Source organism: Pleurodeles waltl, chromosome 7, assembly GCF_031143425.1.
Source record: "Pleurodeles waltl isolate 20211129_DDA chromosome 7, aPleWal1.hap1.20221129, whole genome shotgun sequence".
In the NCBI taxonomy this organism is placed as follows: Eukaryota; Metazoa; Chordata; class Amphibia; order Caudata; family Salamandridae; genus Pleurodeles; species Pleurodeles waltl.
The window spans coordinates 1342910933-1342929112 of record NC_090446.1 but is presented as its reverse complement, the minus strand read 5'-3'; positions in this window follow the sequence as shown (position 1 = coordinate 1342929112).

The window sequence follows — 18180 nt, the reverse complement described above, 5'->3', positions numbered from 1 at the left end:
TAATGCAAGAAGAAAAGTAAATATGCACTAACGACACCGGCCACGGAAACAGGGGAAATAGGGACAATAAAAAGATAGAAGAGGAAAAGAAAGAAGACAGGGGAACAGGGGAGTCAGTCATTGACCAACGTACCTTCTAAATGGCTTCTTCTTTCTACTTCTTCTGGTATCTTCATTCGCGGAATGTTGAGATGACTACCTGAGTGAATAAGAAGACCCTGTTACGAAGAACCTGAAGAAACAAAACGAAGACCAAATATCGACAAGACAAGACCTGAGAAAGAGAAACAAAACAAATAATACAGAGAAAGTGTGAAAGAAAAAAAAAGAACATAGAAATAAAAGACCTCAACCAAAAGTCTTTTACACATTCTGGTATCCATTATTACTTACCTGTCACAAGGTCTAAGGAACCTTTGGCTGTTTGTGGCCAGCAGACCCTAACCCCTAAAGCCATAATACTTCCTTGCATGCTTGTAACAAATCATGGAAGACATGCAATTATATAAAGTCAGGCATACAGAGTTTGTGATGGGGTGTTCACAATACCCTGAATAATGGACATTTCAATATCAACTCACACATGCTATCAAATAAATATGAAGATATTTCGTCTTTTGCTATTGAAAAGGTAGACCTACTGCCATTGATACTGCTAGACTTGGCATCCTTGGCGTCGTTTCTCCTAACTTTTTGCACTCTGACCTCCTGTTTTTCGGACTCATTTTTGCTGGCTTTTAGGATTCTGTGCACTTTACCACTGCTGACCAATGCTAATGTCATGGGCTCTGTGCCATAAAAACATGGTAACATTGGCTTATCCACAATTGGTGAATTTAATTTACCCCAAGTCCCTACTAAAGTGCACTATATGTGCCTTGGGCCTGTAAATTAAATGCTGTACCTGGGCCTTCAGCACTGATTGTGCCACTCACTACAGTAGTCCTCAAACATGTCTCAGACTTGCCACTGCAGAGCTTGTGTATATAGTACATATATGTCACCCCTAAGGTAGGCCCTGGTTAGCCCAAGGGTAGGATGCAATGTATTTAAAAAGTGAACATGTACTTTGTATTTTATCATGTTGGTAGTGGAAAACTCTTAAATGTGTTTTCTACTGCTGCAAGGCCTATCTCTCCCATAGGTTAACATGGGGATTACCCTAACACATCTTTTAAGTGTAATTCCAAATTCGGAGCAGATAGAAATTTGGAGTTTGCTGACTCTAGACTCACAATTTAAAAGTATAACTTATGGTGAAGTCGGATTTTAGATTGTAAGTCAGAAAGTTGGTATTTTCTTACTTTACCATTCTGTGCTTTAGCCCATCTCTGAATACCTCAGGGCTGGGCTGGGTGACAGATACACTTTGTGAATTCCTTCTAGACTATACTGATGGGTCTTCCTGTGCAGATAGAAGGCGAGGGACTCGGTGTCCTGCCTCCAACACAAGGAACTGATTACCCCTACAGGTAGCCGGGCAGACAGAGCCAGCATGAAAGTCACCCTTATGCACTTCAGAGAACTCCTTTGAAGTTTCCCCTACATCAAAGACCTTTTTGGGTATAAGTACTGGATGCCAGACCCCACCAAACTAGTTCACTTTGGGGTCCTGAGGAGACTTGCACCTAAGCGGAGCGGAGCTGCCAGGAGAGACTACCACCTTATCACTTGCTTTGCTGTGTCGGCCTGGTGCCTGCTGAGTGCTGTCTTGCCAGGAGGGACTGCCACTTTGCACTGTGCTCTGCTGTGTTAGCCTGCTGCCTGCTACCTTTGCAGTAAGGGAGGACTGGACCTATCCTCTACATTCTCTAATTTCCCAAGAACTATGAGGGCTGATTAACCTTGCCACCTTTTGTGGTATACTCTGGGCCATAAAAGACTTCTGTGTGCTCAGACCCGTCGATACCCTAGGTAGCTTCTCACATGTTAAAGTACTATGATAGAAAAGACCGGGCGGTCTACTTTTGACCCCACGCCGACACTGAGGGCAGTTGAGGGAGTTACCTTGTTGTATTCTGAGCTTCACACCTGAACGCCTCATAGGATTCCAAGGCTGAGACAGCTGTGATGTGGAGTTTCTATATTACCGCAAAGGCTCTGAAAGGATCCCCTTGAAATTACTGTTCGAACACTATTGAAAAGTAAATAACTCATGATACACTAATTGACATTTTGGTGGTCATTCTGACCTCGGCAGTAAAAGGCGCTTACCGCCGGTCAGAAGACCGCCACAACACTGCCACGGTCGCGGTAAACCGCCACGGTCATTCTGACCCTCAGGAGGCAAACCGCCAAAAACCCGACATCCACAAAAGTCCGCCACACCAACGGCCAGCGATAAACTGGCGAAGACCAAACCTCCACCGTCACGCCAACAGAAATACGCCCATGCCATTACGACCCACGAATCCACGCGGCGGTCTTTCAACCGCGGTATTCCATTGGCGGTACACACCGCCGCGCTCAAAATACACACACAGCTCCAAAACACAGCCACATTGGACAATTTGAAATACACACACCTGAGACACATACACACAACACTCCCACACACCCAATTAACTATAAAACACACACCCATATCACCCACAAACCCCTACGACCACAAATCAGAGACGAAGCCCAGAGAGAGACAGCACAGAATAGAGAACACCATCACACAGAGACACACTACACCATCACCCACACAACATCCACGCACAAAACACCACAAACCACCACACTCACCACATTCATCACCGCAAACACCACCCCACACCTCATCCACACCACCCCATGGCACCCCCAAGACACCCCAGGTTTTCAGACGCAGAACTCAGGGTCATGGTGGAGGAAATAGTTTGGGTAGAGCCCCAGCTCTTTGGGACACAGGTGCAGCACACCGCCATTGCCAGGAAGATGGAGCTATGGCAAAGAATAGTGGACAGGGTCAACGCTGTGGGACAGCATCCACGAAATCGGGACGACATCAGGAAGCGGTGGAACGACCTACGGGGGAAGGTGCGTTCCATGGTATCCAGGCACAACATCGCGGTGCAGAAGACTGGCGGCGGACCCCCACCTCAACCCCCAGAATTTACAACATGGGAGGAACAGGTCTTGAACATCCTGCATCCTGAGGGCCTCGCAGGAGTATCTGGAGGAATGGACTCTGGTAAGTCTAATCTCAACTACTTCATCCCCCCCACCCACCAGCATGCCAACTCATACCCCCCCTCCCCCATCACACATCCTCCTTGCTAATGTCTCACCATCACAACCCACCCATCCCAACACCAAACCCTGCATGCCACCACAAACCATCGACACCCATCACCTAAGCATGCCCACTGCACATACCCATCTCCCCCACAAACCGCCGTCACAACAGCCCCCACAAGGGAATGCCAGCACTGGGGTACACGGGCACCCGCCCATTGCACGCTATGGCACACACAGAAGCAATAACCATACTCTTATACCCCTGCAGGACCCGAACGCCACCACACCGCCCAGGAGGGTCCAGAAATGTCCATCCCACCCCCAGAAGAGGCCCCCAGTGATGACAGCAGCTCTGTCTCCCTGGACCCAGATGACCAGCCCGGCCCATCGGGGACCTCGGGACAGTCGGTTCCCCTCACACAGCCACAGGCCACAGCAGACCTACCACCCTCTGGGAACACCAGCACAGCACCCACCCAGCGGGCCCATGCCTCTGTCTCCCGGACACGTCAATCAGCGGTGTGTCCACCACTACAGGGAACCCAGGTTAACCCACCACCCCAACAACAACAGGGACCTGGGGGCAGTGGTAGTGGGCACACGGTCCAGGGGACGGAGGCCCAGGGAAACAGGGGAACTGGGAGGGCTGCTGTGTGACAGGGGGTGGGCAGGCCCAGGGAACCCACTCTCCACTAGGCCCTCTCCTCCATCATGGGAGCATACCACCACTCCCAGGAGACGATGGCCACGGTCCTGGCCAGGTTCCAGGAGATCCAGGTACTGCAGGAGGAACAGTTTATGGGGTTCAGGGAAGAACTGAGAAACATTAGTTCCGCAATGGGCACCATCGTTGTGGCTCTCAACCAGATTGTCACCACATTGCGGGACCATGTGGCACCACAAAGGGCCCCTGTCACTAGCATGGACCAGGAACAGGCTACCACCTCAGCCGACGCTTTTGGACAGGAGGCCCCGACACAAGAACAACCGGCCACCAGAACCCCACCCCCTGCAGAAGAAGAACCACCCCGCAAGCGGGGCCTGAGATCTAGGAAGAAGACAGAGTAGGATGCCAAGACCCCCGCCAGGAAAGGATACCCCCTGATGTCATCCCACTGTCCCACATTGTCACCCTGTCCAACCTTAAACTGCCCCTGCTCCACCTTCCACAGGCATATGGACAATGCACCTATGAGACTGAGAATCTGGACTCTGCCATGGACATTCCTCCACCATCACCCATCACCAATTTTCAAACATGTCCCAAAATTGAGCACTTTAATAAACACACTTATTGCACACAAATAATCTGGAGTCTGCCTGTATTTTTGAAAATATGTATTAGACATAAACGTGCCAAAATGACCAGTTACATTGTGATGACAACATACCACTGTCACACAGCTGTAGTCCATGGGCAAACAAAGCAGAGGTCACGCAGTGGGGCCCACATCTCTGAAATTGGAAGGGAAAGTCACAACTCTGTTAGCATACACTGGGTGAAAAGGACAGACAGTAGAGAGGCAGGAGACTGTAAGTAAATGTAAAATGCCGGTGTTGATTCTTACCTGTGTGTTATTGAAAATACTGCTGTATTACTGTGTTCCTGTTGTCTGTGTCGTCCTCTTTGTCTTCATCCTCTTCACTCTCTGCAGGCTCCACAGCTGCCACAACACCACCATCTGGAGCATCCCCCTGCAGGAAAGGCACCTGGCGTCGCAAAGCCAGGTTGTGAAGCATACAGCAGGCCACGATGATATGACACACCTTCTTTGGTGAGTACATTAGGGATCCACCTGTCATATGCAGGCACCTAAACCTGGCCTTCAGGAGGGCGAAGGTCCGCTCGATCACCCTCCTAGTACGCCCATGTGCCTCATTGTACCGTTCCTCTGCCCTTGTCCTGGGATTCCTCACTGGGGTCAGTAACCACAACAGGTTGGGGTAACCTGAGTCACCAATTAGCCACACACGGTGTCTCTGTAGTTGTTCCATCACATAAGGGATGCTGCTATTTTGCATGATGTATGCGTCATGCACTGACCCAGGAAACTTGGCATTTACATGGGAGATGTACTGGTCAGCCAAACAGACCACCTGGACATTCATGGAATGATAACTTTTTCTGTTCCTGTACACCTGTTCACTCCTGCTGGGGGGGACCAAAGCCACATGTGTCCCATCAGTGGCACCAATGATGTTGGGAATATGTCCAAGGGCATAGAAATCACCCTTCACTGTAGGCAAATCCCCCACCTCAGGGAAAACGATGTAGCTCCGCATGTGTTGGAGCAGGGCAGACAACACTCTGGACAACACCTTTGAAAACATAGGCTGAGACATCCCTGATGAAATGGCCACTGTTGTTTGAAATGAGCCACTTGCCAAAAAATGGAGTACTGACAGAACCTGCACTAGAGGGGGGATCCCTGTGGGTTGGCGGATGGGTGACATCAAGTGTGGCTCCAGCTGGGCACACAGTTCCTGTATAGTGGCTCGGTCAAGCCTGTATGTCAGTATGACATGTCTTTCTTCAATTGTCGACAGGTCCACCAGCGGTCTGTACACAGGAACATTCCTCCATCTCCTCGCAAGTCCCAGCGGACTGTGCCTAGGAAGGACAACAGCGAGCACAGAGTCAATCAATCCACAGGTACGTTCCCACAGCTTGCACAGTACACAATTCTCTATGCATTGAATGGCTTGTATGAGTGTCGATGCAAGGCCTAGGCATGTGTGACGCAGTAGAAATTAAGCCATGTGGGCCCTTGAAATGGCGGCTGCCTGACCTGTGAAGTGCGACAATGGGATGTGAGGTAAATGCGCTGGCGTGGCACACCGTGGCGGTAGGCGGTCGAAGACCGCGGCGCAAAGCCGCATTGGTTAACATTGAACCCTATGGGTTTCAGGAGCCAATGACGAAGTGCGCCGGCGGTCGTGGTACGCACCGCCGCGGTACGCACCGCCGCGGACGTGACCGCCATTTTCTATCTGCTTAATCACTCGAGACCTGATCATCCACAGGAGAGGACCTATACTGCAAGTGCTGCTGTGACCTCGGTCTGGAAGAGACAATGGCTGCTGCGACTGGGGAAAGGGCCCCTGCCTTCACTTCTGAAGAATTGGAGAAACTCGTGGATGGGGTCCTCCCCCAGTATGCGCTACTCTACGGTCCTCCAGACCAACAGGTAAGTCCACTGGGACCATGCTTTGTGGCCAATGCCTGTGTTGAGTCGGGTGGATGAAAGATGGTGGGGAGGGGAGCGATTGAGGCATGCATCAAACGACAGATGAGAGCATGTGCCACATGGCAAGGGTGGGGATGGGGGGCCACTCACATCGAGCATGCAGAAAATTATGAAAATGTTATTTCTCCCCCTGTACATGTGACATAGGTCAGCGCCCATCAGAAAATCAACATTTGGCGTGCCATCGCCAAGGACGTCCACAACAGACGGGGCACCCACTGCCGCAAGAGGTGGGAGGACATCCGCCGCGGGAGCAGGAAGACCGCGGAGGCTCTGCTGGGGATGGCCTCCCAACGTAGGAGGGGTGGCTCCCGTCAATTGACCTCCCTGATGTCCCGGATCCTGGGGGTGGCCTACCCCGATTTGGATGGGCGCGTGAGGACATCACAGCAGACACAAGGGGGTGAGTACAAGCACATTCTGCTGATTCTGCGCACATTGGAGGTGTCTGGGTGGGGGAGGAGGGCTGTGGGTATCCCTAGGCCAGGGCAATTTCCGTAGGCTAGGCCCCTCCGTTAGGCATGGCCCTGTGCCCCCGCCCCCCACCTCTGTACGTTGCCTAGTACAGCTGATCATGGCCCTGTGTGGATTTGTCGTCCATAGGCTTGTAGGCCATGTCCCACGGATTGAGTAGTGTACCCCAAGTGCTCGGCGTAGTGCAGGGGGCTTCTGGGTCTGTCCTCTCCGCCAACGGTGTCGCCAATGCATGCACTCAACATGTCTTTATTTCTCCCCCCCCCTTTTTTGTTGGTCTTCCTGTTCATGTGTGCATTAGCATCATCAGGCGGAGGAGAAGTGGCATCTGAGCACGAGGGAGCTGCATCTCACATGGCCCTGGAGGGCCATGCAACCGACTCGGAGTTCACCAGTGAAACGGAGGGCGAGGGGAGCTCCACAGCGGGGACACGTGGTGACACCAGCGACACAGACACGTCCTCGGAAGGGAGCTCCCTTGTGGTGGCGGCAACATCCGTGCCCACCGCAACAACAGGTACAGCCGCCACCCAGCGCACCAGCTCTGCCCTCCCAGCAGCCCCTCAGCCTTCGCCCTGTGCCCGCTCACCCAGGAAGGTGGGCATCTCCTTCGCCCCAGGCACCTCAGGCCCTGCCCCAGTTACCCCTGCTGCCCTCAGTGAGGAGGTCATTGACCTCCTCAGGATGCTCATTGTTGGGCAGTCTACCCTTTTGAATGCCATCCAGGGTGTAGAAAGGGAGGTGCACCGGAGGAATGCATACCTGGAGGGCATTCATTCGGGTCAGGCTGCCCATCAGCGATCGTTCAACGCTCTGGCCTCAGCACTGACGGCAGCCATTGTCCCTGTCTCCTGCCTCCCTCCTCCAACTTCCTCAACCCAGTCCCACTCCCCTGTTCCTCTGCCTATCCCAGACACACCTACAGACCAGCCTGCACACACCTCAACACCCAAGGCAAGCTCATCCAGACATAAGCACCACACACCACACAAGCATTCACCCAAGCAACATCCACATGCAGACATGCCAACAGCCACTGCCTCCTCTGTGTCCCCCTCCTCCTCGTCTCCCTCCTCCCTCCCTGTGACGTCTCCACTCACACTTGCATGCACAACATCATCAGCCACTACGTCCATCACCAGCACACCCACCAGGACACTCCGCACACGTGCAGTCACCACCCCCACTGCCATTTACACGTCCCCTGTGTCCTCTCCCAGTGTGTCTGTCACCCCCTCTTCCAAACCACACAAACGCAGGCAGCCACCCACCCAACACCCATCCACCTCACGACAGCCTCCAGCACAAGCACCTGCACCCAAAGACACCAGACCTGACTCACCTACAACCACATCCTCTTCCTCCACTCCCATACCCACTGCACCTACCCTTCCCACTGCTCCTAAAAAGTTTTTCCTGTCCAAAATTAACCTCTTTCCATCACCTGACCCACCCCCTCCATCTCATAAGAGTCGAATCAGCACCTCAGTCACCACATCCCCTGGACCTACAAGGACAATAGTCCAGGGATTTTGGAGTCCACCACCTTCAAGGGCAGCTACTTCGGCTAGCAGTAAAGGGACAGCCAGCCCACCCCCTGGTAAAAAATCAAAGAAAGGCAAGGCCCGGCGCGAGAGGCCAGAGACAGCAGGCTCCAAAGGCACTACCCTGGCACCGTCAGGAAGTGGGGTGCCACCTGGCACACCGACAAAGGGAGGAAAGGGACACAGAGGAGCAGGGAAGGGTGGCAAGGGCAGCACGCCCGACAAGCCCGGCAGCAGGCGAGCTGCCCAGGAGGGCCCCACCAGCCCCATTCCAGGTGTGAAGGAGGACACCCACGGGCCCGGGACGCCAGCACAGGAGGGCCCCGCAAGCGAGAAGACAGATGTGCACGAAGGGCCCGGCAGCCACATGTCGGGTGTCGAGTGAACTCCATCTCATGGCCGTATCTGGTGCCCTGGAGACACATGTCAAGCACCGCTGAACAGGGCCCTTCAAGTCAAGCACCGCTGAACAGGGCCCTTCAAGTCAAGCACCGCTGAACAGGGCCCTTCAAGTCAAGCACCGCTGAACAGGGCACCGCCGTCTCAAGAACCGCTGAACAGGGCCCTTCAAGTCAAGCACCGCTGAACAGGGCACCGCCGTCTCAAGAACCGCTGAACAGGGCCCTTCAAGTCAAGCACCGCTGAACAGGGCACTGCCGTCTCAAGAACCACTGAACAGGGCCCTTCAAGACAAGCACCGCTGAACAGGGCACCGCCGTCTCAAGAACCGCTGAACAGGGCCCTTCAAGTCAAGCACCGCTGACCAGGGCCCTTCAAGTCAAGCACCGCTCCGCTGGGCCCTTCATCTCAAGCACCGCTCCGCTGGGCCCTTCAAGTCAAGCACCGCTCCGCTGGGCCCTTCATCTCAAGCACCGCTCCGCTGGGCCCTTCATCTCAAGCACCGCTCCGCTGGGCCCTTCATCTCAAGCACCGCTCCGCTGGGCCCTTCAAGTCAAGCACCGCTCCGCTGGGCCCTTCATCTCAAGCACCGCTCCGCTGGGCCCTTCATCTCAAGCACCGCTCCGCTGGGCCCTTCAAGTCAAGCACCGCTCCGCTGGGCCCTTCATCTCAAGCACCGCTCCGCTGGGCCCTTCATCTCAAGCACCGCTCCGCTGGGCCCTTCAAGTCAAGTACCGCTCCGCTGGGCCCTTCATCTCAAACACCGCTCCGCTGGGCCCTTCATCTCAAGCACCGCTCCGCTGGGCCCTTCAAGTCAAGCACCGCTCCGCTGGGCCCTTCATCTCAAGCACCGCTCCGCTGGGCCCTTCATCTCAAGCACCGCTCCGCCGGGCCCTTCATCTCAAGCACCGCTCCGCCGGGCCCTTCATCTCAAGCACCGCTCCGCTGGGCCCGTCATCTCAAGCACCGCTCCGCTGGGCACCGCCGTCTCAAGCACCGCTCCGCTGGGCCCTTCATCTCAAGCACCGCTCTGCTGGGCCCTTCATCTCAAGCACCGCTCCGCTGGGCCCTTCATCTCAAGCACCGCTCCGCTGGGCCCTTCATCTCAAGCACCGCTCCGCTGGGCCCTTCATCTCAAGCACCGCTCCGCTGGGCCCTTCATCTCAAGCACCGCTCCGCTGGGCCCTTCATCTCAAGCACCGCTCCGCTGGGCCCTTCAAGTCAAGCACCGCTCCGCTGGGCACCGCCGTCTCAAGCACCGCTGGCCCATTGGCAGAAGGGGCAGGGCCGGATCTGTGTCGGGCAGGGCTGCACAAAGCACTCTGGGCACCATGCCTCCTCCAGAACCAGTGGAGTCTGTAATCCTCTTGATAGACTGTGGCTTTGCACTCCCCAGGATGGTACAGTGGGCAATCCACCCACTGTAGAGACTTGTGAGACTGTGGCTTTGCACTCCCCAGGATTGAACAGTGGGCAAACCACCCACTGTAGAGACTTGTGAGACTGTGGCTTTGCACTCCCCAGGATTGAACAGTGAGCAAACCACCCACTGTAGAGACTTGTGAGACTGTGGCTTTGCACTCCCCAGGATTGAACAGTGGGCAAACCACCCACTGTAGAGACTTGTGAGACTGTGGCTTTGCACTCCCCAGGATTGAACAGTGGGCAAACCACCCACTGTAGAGACTTGTGAGACTGTGGCTTTGCACTCCCCAGGATGGAACAGTGGCCATGGAGGCCCCTCGTGGATCTGGCGTCGTGGACTCATCTGGCTGACGTGCCCCCCCTTCCCCTCCCCCTGAGGTGCCTGTAGTTTTGATATCTGATGCCCCTGCAGTGTTCTCTCCAATGGATTCGGGTCTCCTGTGTGGGCTTTGCCCATGTGTTTCGGCCCATTGGCCCACGTACAATGGCTGATACCCAATTTGGACAAGACAATTTACATATGTATATATAGTTATAGTTGTTTGATATATTTTTTTACTTAGCCGTACAATATACTTCAATTTTCATGATAATTTTATTTTGTCTTTGCATTCTTCCGGAGGGTTTGGGGGGTGTCCCTCTGAGTTGTTGCTCTGCATTGATGTGTATGTAGTTGTGGGTGAGGGTGGGTGTGTCGCGTATGTGTGTGCCCGTAATCTTTTCTCCTCCCCCCTCCCCTGTGTCGTAGGTGCAGTACTCACCGTTGTGTCCTGCGGCGGCGTTCGTGCTCCTGGTAGAGGAGCAGGTAGACAATAGCTGGTAGGATGTGTAATTCGGGTTCCATGCTGTCCAGATTCCTCGTGGAGTGTGTAGAGGTGAGCGTTTTCCGTTCGTACTGTCTGTTTCCGCCGTGTTTTTATCGGCGGGGCTCCCACCCTGGAAAAGGTGGCGGATTGGTGGGTTGTGATAGGGTGGGCGGTACATTGTCTCCCGCCTGTCTTTTGGCGGTGACCGCCGCGCTGTTTGTTTGTCCCGCCGTGGCGGTCGGAGTGTTAAAGTGGCGGTCTCTGTTGGCGGTTCCCGCAAGGGTCAGAATTCAATTTTTTTATCCGCCTGCCTGTTGGCGGGTTGGCCGCCGCTTTAACACCGACCGCCAGGGTTGGAATGACCCCCTTTGTCTTTTTGGCCTTGTTTAGCTAGATAAAAGTTATCTATTTTTCTAAACTGGCGTGGAGTCCTTTTGTGGTGTTTTTCACTGTGTTACTGTAATAAAAGTATTCCACAATACTTTAGACATGAATCCTGACAGTTCTGTGCCAAGCTACCTGAGGGTGAGCATCTGAATTACCCTGACTAGTATCATGGTTCCTGCTTGGACCGGGTGCATACCTCCGCCTACCTGAGAGACAATTTCTAACAGACACACTATAAACAATTAATAATTATGTAGCAGGGAACATTTAAAAGAAATTCCACATTGGTGTTGTTCAACAAGGTTGCCTAGCAACTCCCTTGCACCCAACAGACCAGGAATTCGACACAATAACTGCTACGCTCAAGAAGTTTGTGAAAAATTAACTTCCTTCTTCCGAGGTCAATAAATTCCCTGCCTTTTACATGAGATAGGGCAAGATATTTCTAAGGCACAGGAGATTTGCGAGGGTTCTCAGCTGTTCCTGGGTTACCTTCCAACTTTCCAGTTTGTGATCACTTCCTGTGCAGTCCCTTATGTGGGACCCTTACAATAATATACAAATGTTTGCCAGTTCCTGCTAGGGTTTATGGTGCCCTGCTTTTGTTTGACGCATGGGTTCTCCCTCCCTTAAGCCTTTTATGCATGTGCACAGGATAGTGACAATTTCCTTTTATTTTCTTCTGTTGTTTTGATGTGCCTATGTGATTGGTCTTTGTGCTCCTTGGTGGATACTGCACTCAAACAGAGGCTGGCTTATTCACCTACCCAACCCCATTTGGCTGGCTCTCTATCCACACTCTACTGCTTTCCACGATCCATGGCTGGTGTGCGCAAGGAGCAAAGTTAGTAATTTTGGTGCCACAGGGAATCCCCTTTAACACAAGCCACTCAGGAAGGTCCAGGAGATCCTTTCTGGCCAGTGACTTACTCCTTCTGTCCTCATTGGCTGTGGGGACTTGGACCCGGGTTCCGCCATTTCTAATGTGTTGAAATGAAAGTACAGCACAGCAGTGCTTCTCGTCCCAAGGGCTGAGGGGGGGATTCAGAGTGAAATGGTCTTCCAGGAGTGGGGCGGCTTTAATTGAAAATCCAGCTTAGGGTGTTTCAGTGCAGAAAGAGTCCTGAACCTCAAGGCACCCGCTGCAATGCCAGAGATGCCGTGAAAAAGCAACTCCTTCCGGGAAGATTAACTGCATCATCAATAGGCCAATATTTAAGAGGGCAAGTGTACCCTCCACTGGTCATGAGAGGGAGAACGGGAGCAGATGGCAGTAGCCTGGAGATAACAAAAGTCCCAGGAGTACAAGCCCTGAGCAGATCCTCTATACTCTAGACAAGGGTTCATCTGCCATTTGGGACCATTCTCTTACTTCTGCTGTACCTCTTTTTTCTCTGTGTGGGTGTTTAAAAAGGGAATTGGAAAGTTCTAGCATATAGAAGCCACTTACCAATCCAATGATGCCACATCACCCCTCTTCCCATAAATGGCACTTCAAGGGATTACCACAGTGGCTATCCAAACCCTTGCACAGAGAGAAAGTAAGCTGGACCTAATTGTGAAATTGTAGCACAACTACCCTTTCTGCGAGGTGTTGCCCCCTCAGGTCTAATTCCTTCCCTCCAAGCTTCAGAGAAATCCCCAGCAAAGGTCTGTCTCTTCTCTCTTTCTCATATATTAATGGAGGTGCCACTAATCAGCTTATGGAGATTCCACTCCTTCCTCTTCGTCTGCCATGAGACATTTAGGGGGTCATTCTGAGTTTCCCGCTGGGCTGGCGGGCGACCGCCAGAAGGCCGCCCGCTAGCCCAGCGGGAAACCCCCTTCCACAAGGATGCCGGCTCCGAATGGAGCCGGCGGAGTGGAAGGGGTGCGACGGGTGCAGTTGCACCCGTCGCGATTTTCAGTGTCTGCCACGCAGGCACTGCAGGGGCCCCCAGGGGCCCCACGACACCCGTTCCCGCCAGCCAGGTTCTGGCGGTGAAAACCGCCAGAACCAGGCTGGCGGGAAGGGGGTCGGAATCCCCATGGCGGCGCTGCTTGCAGCGCCGCCGTGGAGGATTCCCTGGGGCAGCGGGAAACCGGCGGGACACCGCCGGTTTCCCGTTTCTGACCGCGGCTGTACCGCCGCGGTCAGAATGCCCATGGAAGCACCGCCAGCCTGTTGGCGGTGCTTCCACGGTCGTTGGCCCTGGCGGTCCATGACCGCCAGGGTCAGAATGACCCCCTTAATCTCCCAATTGTTCTCAGAAGACTTTGTCTGTCAGCTGAGACAGGAGATTAATTTACCAATCTTGCAGGACATCTCAAAGGTGGAATCTCATTAAGGTTGGCTTAGGTAAATATGCCTAAAAATTAACCATCTGAATAAACTTGTGTAGTGTGAAATAGACTCTTAATGAGTTTCAAAGAAATACCATATTTCTGTTGTTCAGCCAGGTTGCCTAGCAACTTCCAAGAATCCAACAACACACAAGCTCAGATCAGGGAGTTTCTAAAACATTGCTTCTCCCGAGATCAATAATTCCCTGCCTTTCACAAAAGTTAGGGCAAGATTTTTCTACATGCACAGAGGAACTGTAAAGGTTCTCCGCTGCTCCTGTATCACCTTCCAACACCAGTGATCACTTTCTGTGGTGTCCCTTAAGGAGAACAACTACAACAAGGTACAAGTGTTTGCCAGCCCCCACCAGGGTTTATGGTGCCCTGCTTTGCCTCGAGGCAATTAAGAACGGCTCAGGAAAATATGCCCATCCATGCATTGATGATAAAAGAAACATTACTGGCCTTCTTGCCTGGTGACAATCAATTATTTAACCCCATTTTACATAAAGACACTGTAAACGGTTTATACATTACAGATTTTATACTACAGGCACGAAGATAGACGACTTTTCCTAGGATTCCCAGTAGAACCATAAGACCTTAGCAGGCCACAATTAATTTACTCTCAGCTGCAAAAGTGAAACCTATGTGCAAATGCCAGATTGAGTACTTTCTCATCTTATCCACATGTGCACACAGGTGTACATGTGTTCTGTGTGTAAGTGTGCAGAGGCTCTTACTCCAGCTACACAGCAGTGAACCTCATTTGAACAGGTGCGCACAGAAGCTTAAAATTCAAATCGTTTTAGTGGAGAACTTACAGTGAATGAGGCTCCACTGTGGAGACTTACATCAGAGGCCCAAAAACCATAGGTGCATAATCTGTCAAGAACTGGAGGCTGTGAAGAGCTATCAAGTTCCCCTATTTATTGCTCGGGGAAAATTGTGACTTCTCCCAGTACCCCTGGTACCAACTCTGCCCTTAATATACATGTGAACGGTGTCTACAGGTGCCTTCCCTTGCGCAGAGCACGGGATCCAAAGCCTTGCTTCTCACAACATGCTGAGCACAGATACAGGAGTTTACTGCATTCTCCTAACTGCACATTGCTGTCTCTGACGTGTTTCTGGCACATAAGTAACACAAGCAAAACACACAGGTTTTAGAGTTTAGAACCTGCTTTATAACATATGCTCTCTACTGCTTAGACTTAAGTAAAAACAGTGGGTGTTTTTTCCAAAAAGCATTCACAACTGGGAGTGGGTTCTATCTCTCAAGAAAGAGATCACTGACATAATATCGATGCATACAATGGCCCTCATTCCGACCCTGGCGGTCATAGACCGCCAGGGTCGCGAATGACGGAAGCACCGCCAACAGGCTGGCGGTGCTTCATTCGTCATTCTGACCGCGGTGGTACAGCCGCGGTCGCCCAGCCGGGTCCGGCGGTTTCCCCCGGCTGGGAGAATCCTCCATGGGCAGTGCAGGGGCCCACTAACAGGGCCCCATTATGCTTTTCACTGTCTGCTTAGCAGACAGTAAAAAGCGCGACGGGTGCAACTGCACCCATCGCACCCCCGCAACACCGCCGGCTCCATTCGGAGCCGGCTTCTGTGTTGCAGGGCTCCTTCCCGCTGGGCCGGCGGCCCTACCTTGGGTAGCGCCCGCCGGCCCAGCGGGAAGGTCTGAATGGCACCAGCGGTCTTTTGACCGCAGTGCGGCCAAATGGCGGTTCCCGCCAGGCAGGCGGCAACCGCCGCCCGCCAGGGTCAGAATGACCCTCAATATATAAAAAACACAAATATTGAAAGATAAAAACTGTTAACAAAAATATCGCCTTCCTATCCTTAACTAATAAATCCACAAACATCAAAAACACAAATTTTGTTGTTAAAAATATCGATTTTTACTTATATCGAAAACACAAACATAAGAAAAAAAATCGTTACCTTTAAATAAACATATGTCAAAAATATTGCTACACACAATATCGACTACAATAACATCACCAAAATAATTACATTATCATTAATAAACATACACAAATACTTTTTACATTAAACAAATAATTACAATAAAAATTAAACAATAGATACACATGTTAGAATAAAAACATTATATTAAATCCCAAAATAATGAAATTCACTCCAATAAAATCTATAACTAAATACATAACAATATAAGCAAAAACATTTATTAACATAAACTACAAACATTTATACAACAACCTAAATATTAATAATTTTATATGTATATAAATATTTTTTTTAACTAGCAAACTACATATTAAACATTATAAACAAAAGCTAAATTATCGTTTACCGTGGAAGGATATAACTGATAATAAAAAATGTAAACTAAAACTAAACTAACCAATAAAATCAAGCTACAAACAAACATAACCAATAACATCACAAAGACAATGAAATCAACAATAGAAAACACACACAAATTTCTTCAACGTGATATTTAAAAAACAAAAGCTGCAAGACGAGGAAACTCTACTGGATTCTCTGACCAGACTATTAAAAAAATATATACACCTTTCGTCAACTACCTTGCAAAGTAAGTAAATCATATTTATGGTTCAAATCTCTTTTATTATTGAGAATATTCAGCCAACAAATAACAAGCATAGGAAGCTTGTGACAAGGGCAAAAACATAGGTAACAAGTTAGAACATCCCCTTGTGCCCTCCCCCGACCCTCCCCTGGAGTACTCACAAGCACTTTGTTATGTATTGGTAGTATTTAGATTGTGGAATGCTGGGCGCGGGGAGGTGGAACAGTGGAATGGGGAGGACGTAGGGAGGCAGATCGACGGTTGGCTTGTTGCCAGGAGGACGCGCTGTGGGTGGCTCCTGTTTTACAACACTTCAGAAGTGTGTATCCTGCCATCGATGGTCACGGAGAACTATTTCCTTCATGGTGATAATTTCATTTTTTTTAAATTTCTTATTCGGAAGTCATACGGATAGCTCGAGCACGCACTGAAGCTTAGAGTGCGAGACCAGAGGAGGTGCGCGCGTCTGTCTTGGTGGCTTGCTGACACGCGCCTAACAACTGGCTAGCTCGAGCACGCACTGAAGCTTAGAGCGCGAAACCAGAGGAGGTGCGCGCGTCTGTCTTCGTGGCTTGCTGACTCGTGAATTAATTTGTATCCAGACAACCGCTGTGTTTTCATGGAGGAGTTTGTGCGCTCGTCCGTCTAAGTCGAAGTTTGACTCTGGTTACTTTGCATCCTAGCAACCGCTTACACGGAAGTGTTTTGTTTTACTGCCTACGTGACATGCTTCCAAGCGGCCGCTGTGTTTACATTGTTGAATTTTCCTTTTCGCTTTGAAACACGTATTTAATACTTGTTCTTAGAGTTTTATTTACAAATTTGGGCCATTTTACTGACAGATATTATTTCCATCAATTGTCAATTTCCGTTCTCCGGTTCAGAACATAGTATATTCAGTCAATATATAAAAAAAAAAGTAAATAATGCAATCTGTTACTGCTCCCCCGCCTTTTTTAGAAACACCTGGAGAACCACCTGTGTTATGGTCTCTATAGTTCGACGCTTTTGAGACCTATTTGGGTGCGATTGGAGCCTCACGTTTTAGACCAGAGAGAAATAAATTTTTGTTGTTACACTTTCTAGGTTTTGAAGGCCGTGAAATTCTTAAACATCTCCCAGATATCGAAATTCTGGAAAATGAAGAGTTAGATGAATTTCAAGAAACTGTTAAAAAATTGGCTCTGAGGTTTGATAAACTGCCGAGTCTAGTTGTTTTACGGCACAAATTTTTCAAGAGAATTCAATTACAAAATGAATCCATTGATGAATTAGTCAGTGCACTTTGAAAACTGTGTGCACAATGCCAGTTTGGAACTTTCCGTGATCAACTTATCAGGGACCAGCTGATAGGACATTGTGTTGACAAACATATTCAGCAAAGATTACTCACAATGGGGGACCCTTCACTCGATTATGTTATCAAGCAAGCTAAGAGCATAGAAATGGCTCAAGCATCACTTAAAGAACTTGCAATTCAACGCAAGGAAGAAGAAAAAGCCTTTGTCAACGTTGTCTCTACACGCAAAGAACAGAAAACTATGAACAGTCATTTTTTTAAACGCACAAATATTTGCTTTAGATGTGGTAACTTGCCACATGTGAAAGACTCTAAGGGATGCCCTGCCAAGAATGTGGTGTGTCATAAGTGTGGCCGTATAGGTCACTTTGCTAAAGTTTGTCAGAGTAATGTAAGCAAGAATGTCAAAGTTAACAGTATGTGTGAACCCCCTGTGGTAACCGATCAAGATTTGGAAAGTCAGTTCTGTGATATGATTGTTGTGGTCACGGATGAACAGGTTGTT